We start from the raw sequence: 7,997 nt of genomic DNA on the forward strand, positions 1-7,997 counted from the left end.
AAGAAACACGAAGAAGTTCGACAAGTAACACTGATAATGACATGTGAAAGGGGTTAGTCAAATGCAAAAAATACAACAGGAACCTTAGGCCAAAGATCTACTTGATTGTCCAATGAATCAAATTTAGTCAAACACATGGGCGGTGACCGATTGAATAGTGTCTGACGTCCGTAAGTGAACTAAGATTAAATAAGTATCAACTTTAAGGGCGAATGAATGAATGATTTGTAATTATCTGGCATAATAACATCAGTGATCATTGATGTTGATTTAAGTATGCTTAATTACCAATTAATAACTTTAAGAAAAAAAAAATAGAATAAAAACAGAAATTAATGAATAACTAACTTAACAATGTACCCGACCTCCTCACTACGAGCTTCAGACAGGAATCGTTCCCTGACACCCACAAGACTGGGACATTCAACAAGTAAATGCCTCAGTCAGAAGAACCAAACAATCATCACAAAATGGCTGACACCTTCCAGTCATCAGGAACTCGTGAGTAAAGCGTGTGTGGCCAATTCGAAGCCGACAAAGGACAGTCTCCCACCTTCTTGGCATATTTTCATACTTCCATGGAGGTATAACATTTGTTATTTCCTTCATCTTATTCTGATCAAGAGAATTCTAGTACCGTTGTCAAATATCACCAAGAGACTTTTTGTTATCAGGCAAAAAGTAATTACTAGGAAGAAGATATCTTCCAGGAAGTAATTTGTCTGCTGCCTATCTTGCTAGTTTGTCTGCCTCTTCATTTCCTATTACACCCACATGAGTGAGGAACCAACAAAACTTAACTTCTTAACTTTCAATGCAACAAATATAGAACCACTCTAAAATTCTAAAAACTAAAGGGTTGCTTGGGTTATAAACCGTCAGTGCCTGCAACACACTTTTTGCATCACTACAAATAGTAAAATTTTCCTCTTTCCTTACTTCTTTTTTTTTAATAGTAGTCAGGATACTGTAAAGATAGAGGATGTTAAAGGGATTGCAAATTTAAAACTCAAACAAGAATTGTACACCCAAAATCATATGCCAGCACTGGATTTGGAGCCATCCGTTAATATAAATCCAATATCTCTATGTTGTTGCGCGTGTTCTAAAAAGATGGACCGTATTTCTTTAATTATCATGTTGCCTTTAAAGCCACTATAATAATTACGGAGAGAGAGAGAGAGAGAGAGAGAGAGAGAGAGAGAGAGAGAGAGAGAGAGAGAGAGAGATCTGGAAGTTTCCAGGGAGAGTTGACTGATAGCCTAAAAGGTAATTTCCTGCTCCTGGAAAGATTCAGTCTATTTAGCAGTTTTTTCACTCTGAATCCATAAGGCTTTGGGGATGTAGATTGAGCCTCATAGAAAGATTAGGAAATCTCTCATTTGGCAGCTTCAAAAGACAGCGAATTAGGAAGTTTCTGATACCTATACCAATGTCTATTTATAGTAAATTGGCGATATACTATAAGTCCAGAGGCCACTCACCTGCATCAACTAAAAAACTAGGGATGGGGGATGATTTAAAGGCACCAGTAGCTAATCTGAGCCAGTATGGTGAAAGGAATCTAAAATCTTCAACTTGGTAGCAAAAGCTGAAGAATATAGTTCACATCCATTTAAAAGTTTGAATAAAATAAGGCCTTCATACAGTCTTAGGAGAGTCTGGAGATCTGCTCCCCGTGATGTTTGAGCTAATACCTTAAAAATATTCAAAATCTCTAAAAATTTTAATTTTAGTTTTTTGACATGCGAAACCTAAGTCAGCTTTCTGCCAAACGTTAGCCCTATAAATTGCATTTCTTCAACACAGGGAATTCAATGGTTTTATATACACTATCTCTCTCTCTCTCTCTCTCTCTCTCTCTCTCTCTCTCTCTCTCTCTCTCTCTCTCTCTCTCTCTCTCTCTCTCTCTCTCTATATATATATATATATATATATATATATATATATATATATATATATATATATATATATATATATATATATATATATATATATATATATATATATATATATATATATATATATATATATATATATATATATATATATATATGGGTCTGGGTGTATGCCACACATGAGACAGAAATGAATGACAATGTTTTACTTGTAAAATACTTGTAGCCGCTCAAATCTACCCATCTTATAATTCGATTGATCGTGAGTTAAACCATTTTTGCTCCTGCAAATAAAACAGAGTGGTCATCGACGAAGAGTGTGTGGAGAACGTCATCTGAAATCACAGAAGAAATCTCACTAATTGCTAGCACAAACAATGTAACACTAAGTATGCTGCCCTGTGGGACTCCTTCTTCCTGGCACTTTCTTTCAGGCAGAGTATTGCCTACTCTAACATGAGAGAATCGTCATTTTAAAAAGGCCTTAATGAATAAGTGATTCACCTCTTAGACCGAACTCATAGACAGTTTTAAGGATAATACACCTCCATGGGGTATTGTATGCTTTTTCAAAATCAAAGAACACTGACACATGTTTCTTGGAAGCAAATGACTCACAAACGGATGACACAGAACGAACAAGAGCATCCATTGTAAAGTGCATTCTTCGAAACCCACATTGAAATGGTGATAAAATACCCTTCTTTTCTAGTATCCATACAACCCTTCCATTGACCATTTTTTTCCATAATTTTACATAAATATGTCAATGCAATTGGTCTGTAGCTTCCAGCTAAAATTTTGTCCTTTCCAGGTTTTAAAAAAGGTAAAATAATGGCCAATCCCAAGTCTGATGGTAAACTATGGTCTCACCATATCCAGTTAATTATGCTATGATAAAAACTCTTGTGCTATTACACACCTGCTTTATCATTGCATATAGATTTTCGTCTGGGCCTGGGCTATATCATTGCATGATGATAATGCAGAGTCAAATTCTCTCTCTGTAAATGGGTATGAAGTTGAGACTCTTTTCTTCTTCTCTACATCTATAAAGGTAACCTGGAAAGTCTTCTCACTTTTGGGACACTCGCTCAAAATGCTCAGCAAGAGACTCACTCACTTCTACAGAATTAGTCATATACTGATCATTAATTTTCAACACTGGTGAATAATTTGGAGTATATTTGCCAGAGATCTTATGAACTTTCCTCCATACAGCAAAAAGTGGGGTTCTTTTATTCACCAAAGAAATAAAAGAAGACCATGACTGATGGTGCACTTCTTTGATTGCTCATCGAAATTGTGCTCTGTATTTCTTGTAAATGACTATATTCTCTTCGGTGCGATTTCTGCGGCACCTTGTTAACGAAATTCTTGTAGACCTGTGTAACACTTGAATTTCTGGTGACCACTAAGGGACAGATCGTCGATGCAACAGACCTCTTGAATTTGGAATGGAATGCACTCTAGCTTTGTGAAGCGGTTCCATTTAATAAATCAATGGTATCATCAATATTTTCTAATTCATCTGCATTACCTTCTACTTCGCTCAGTTCTATAGATTTGTTACCACTAGCTTTATCCAAGTACCATCGAGTTGATCTGTATTCAGGTGGACAATTGTTAGTTTTAACTAATATTGGTGCATAATCACTTGTATGCCTGTCATCCAATGTTTTTCACTGAAAGTCAGTCAGACAGAGCTTGCTATTGAAAGATCAATGCATGGCAAAGTACCTGTCTGGATATGGAAGTGAGTGGGTGCTTAGAATCCCCACATCTTCATTTTCTATTAGGGATGCTAACAGATTGTCATTGAGTTTGCTAAATTGCCTCCCCATAATGGGTGTCTGCTGTTCATATAATCAGAAGAAGAAATTGTTGAAGAAGTTGGTTTAACACCTCAGCCACAGCATCAAAGGAAATACTGTCATTAGGGGGTAAATATAGTGAGCATATGATATATTTCCTACTTATATCTATTTGTATTTAATAGATTTAAATGTTTTTAGGGAATGTCTTGGCGAACATACACAAAACTTCCCTCATGACTGCTTGAGGGTACACTCAGGCAAACTATTCTATCTTTTTTTTCTCTCTCTTCCTCTTGATTTTTTTTTTAAATGGTGTGTTGGGCAGGCTTAACAGAAGGGCCATGGATACCTGGTGGTTTATCAAGAGGTTGTCTTTTCCTTATCTGATTTTCTATTTCTTCTCAAAACCATCCTTACTGTCCTCCCTTCAGTTGAAGTGGCTATTCCGAAGGGTATTTACCCTTGCATGGTGTATCGGCTCTCCATGTTCAGCAGTTTTTCCAACCTTTTACTATAGTCTATGGGTTTCATCAATCACTTTATTTATAATTCTGTACATATTGTTTTTGTTATAATTCTTGTTAATCTAGTTTTTAAATATGATGTGTCTTTTTTATTACTATTAATTCTTATGTTGTCTGGACACATTGAGCAAAATACGGGACCAGTACGTCCTAGATTTCGTCAATATCGTCTTCTGTATTGCAATATTCGTGGTCTTCATGCAAATATTCAAGACCTTACATTTGCGTCCAGACAGTATGATTTTCTTTTGTGCTCAGAAACTTTGGTTTTTAATATGAGGTACTCATCTGAGCTCCTTATAACTTGTTTAAAGAAGCCAATAATGTTGAAACGCGATGCCATCCAGGGCAATGGTGGTGTATATTAGGACTGAGTACCCTGCTTCTCATAAGTCCTGCTATGAATGTGGATGTCATGAGATTCAGGTAATAAAAGTTTGTGGCAGGCATAACAATTTCTATTTGTGTTCGATCTACCGGAATCCAGACATAGATGATTCTATCTTCGATTGCCTTCTTACCATTATGACTAAGATACAAGAAGATGATAAAAAGGCTTCTTTTGTCTTTGTTGGTAATTCTAATGCTCATCATAGGGAGTGGTTAAGTTCTATCTCTCCTACCGATCACCACGGCTTAAGAGCTTTAGACTTTGCCTCTGAATCAGGCTATGAGCAAATCATAAGTGAAGCTACTCACAGGTCTGGTAATTGCTTGGACCTCGTATACACTGACTCCCCTGGCGTTGTAACTAGTAAGGTTGGTTCTCCAGTCAGGACATCTGATCATGCCTTGATTTCATTAGTACTGAAGACTGAGCAGCCTCAGCCTATCCCTGATGTATCATACTCTTGTAAAATTTATATGAAGTCTCAAGCAGAATGGAATGGGATTTTGCATGATCTTTTGTGCTTGAATTGGTCACAATTATATAGTAGTGTTGATCCTGTTGTCCCTTTGAATGAGAATCTAGACAACACAATTGATAGGCGTATCCCTTCTCGTGTGCTAAGGTACCGAGTGAAGGACAGACCGTGGTTCAATAATGCTTTTAGACGTACTTATTTGGAGAAGCAGGAGCCCTATCATCTTTGGAAGGTTGACAGATCAGATATGACCTGTAGTAACTATATTCAGCTTAGAGCTTTTGCTCAGAGAGTTTATGCTTTAACTGAAAAGGAATACAATTTAACCATAAAAGAAACCCTTTCTGGTACAACTCAGGAACATAAATGGTGGTCTATCCTTAAATCTGCACTCTTTGGTGTAGATGCAACAGTTCCTCCTTTACTTAAACCAGATGGCTCTGTCACTCACTGTCCAAAGGAAAAGGCAACCCTTTTGGCTGATGTTTTTGACAGTATATAAAGTAATGAAAAACTTGAACTTTCTCATTCCTGTTTTCCCTGAGGATAAACTAACTAGTTAAGCTTTTCGATCTCGTGAAATTAAAGCTCTGTTGATGGACCTTGATGCTTATGGAGGTGTAGATCCAAATGGTATTTTCCCTTTGTTTTTTATAAAGACTGCAGATTTCTTGGCTCCAAAGCTATCTGTTATTTTGAGCAAGTTAGAAAGAAGAGGAGCTTTTAGCACCTGTTGGAGATTTGGTAATGTTACTCCTCTATGTAAATGTGTTTGTGGTAGCTCAAGTCCAACTGATTACCAACCAATTTCCATAACTCCCATGTTATCTAAAGTTTTTGAACGTCTTCTGGCAAAACCTCTTAATAAGTTTGCTAAAAGTAATCATCTATTCCTTAGTTTGCAATTTGGTTTTCGTAAAGGCCTTGGAGCATGTGATACCCTTCTTAAAATCTCCAATGCTGTACAGAAGATATATGCCTAAAGAAAATTGTTGCTAGGAGCCTACATGCGTTTGTATTTAGGCCTATAAGTCATTGTTGCCTCGCCTTCCATATTTGGGGCATCTAAGAAAAACCTTGTAGCATCCTAAAGCAGACAAATATTTTTACACACCTGCCGGGGCACACCCACCTGCTCTCTCTCTCTCTCTCTCTCTCTCTCTCTCTCTCTCTCTTGCGCGCGCACGTAGACTGTTGTTACCTGTATAGTGAGGGGTAACGTACACATACACGCACGCAAATGGGAAGTGGGTAAATAAAAAATATTCTACTGAATAGTCTTCTTTTATTTATGGGATGCATACATCATAATAACATTCCATGAATAATGGCATACCATAACACGGCATTTAGTATGAAAAATCTTACACTAATCCAACTCCGTATTGCAACATCCGTGGCAAAACCTGTTTATTAACGTCCCCTCATTGATAATTTAGGTTGTATATGTCTCCAGATGTACTTACAGGGCCTCGAATTAAGGTGCAGCAAGTAGTAAAGCAATACTGTCAAGTCATTTTCCTTTAAATAGGTTGGGATAAATGCTCTCTGTTACCTATGGCCTGAACAAACCCTGTTTAATATTGCACTATGCGTGAAATATAGGCAATAGAATGCATACAAAGCCGAATTGTAATTTTGGACTCGTATATTTTTGGTAAAAACCTCATACCTGAATACCTTCGTAAAAATCAGTAAAATATACCTAATGATCTTTGTGCAACTCGGGACGGATATTGTATATGAGATCAGCATTGTACCTCGATGTCGTTCACTAATACGCAGTTCAATGTAATGTTGCTACATTTAACAGCATATTTAAGAAGGCTACATGATAGCTGTGTCTTTTCAATTGTAGATATTACTATGATATTTGGCAAGAACAGAGATACTATGTTTCACATCAATCCCTGAAGTTTTCAATTAGAAATGTGAATTATCCTAGGAACAATTTACTCCATCGCCAAAAATTAACCATTTAACCCTCACCGAAATAAACGTTTGCTGTGTGTGTGTTTTTTTTTTTATGGCAGATATCATCATGAAAATTGGTGTGGGCTAAGTAAATATCCATTCCATAAATCCCTGAAAATTTCATTTAGATATGTGGAGTATTTTACGGGTAATTTACCGCGCCGCCGAAAATCGGCCTCCTACAGATATCGAAAAATGGCTACTGTGAGTTTTCATGGCAAGTATAAATATGAAAATTGCTACAAATGTAGTTCACATAACACAAATTAAACCCTGTGAAAATCATTTGGATATTTTTAAAACTCTAGGAGTAGTTTGCTCCTCCTCACTGATTTTTTAGCTAAAAGTCGTCACTTACGAACAAAAGGGACGGCTAGGGCATGCCTATAACAGGTATGAACAGGAAAATTGGCAGAAACAAAGCTTATATATACCTAAATAAGCCCTTAAAAATTCATATGAATATATTTATTGGTATAGGAGTTATTAACCCGCCGCATAACATATCAGTTGCTCTCCCATCCCAACCCCCGCTTCAAAATCTATGGTTAGGAAATGACCGGGCCACGGGTTGGGAGAGATATTTTCATAAGAAAAAGGAAAAAAGAATTGGCATTTCAAATAAGGTCACTCACTTTGTTAGCGACAAAAAGGACTAAAAAAGTGTAATATTCTGAAATAGAGACCTTTGTATATGAAAACTAGGTAGTGACCAAATTCCTGGTACTGATAAGAGGCAAGGGTGGTTCACAATAAGACTAATAGGCTATGGCCTTATCATGGGTATCTTGAAGCCAGTCAGATAATCAATTGATATGCATCGGTAAAAATGTCATTTATTTCCTTTTGTATTCTTCAAAGCAAATTTGATATCAGCGGTATTCTTTTTTAGACCTCTCTAGACCACTTCTGAGGCAC

Source organism: Palaemon carinicauda, chromosome 9, assembly GCF_036898095.1.
Source record: "Palaemon carinicauda isolate YSFRI2023 chromosome 9, ASM3689809v2, whole genome shotgun sequence".
Taxonomy (NCBI): domain Eukaryota; kingdom Metazoa; phylum Arthropoda; class Malacostraca; order Decapoda; family Palaemonidae; genus Palaemon; species Palaemon carinicauda.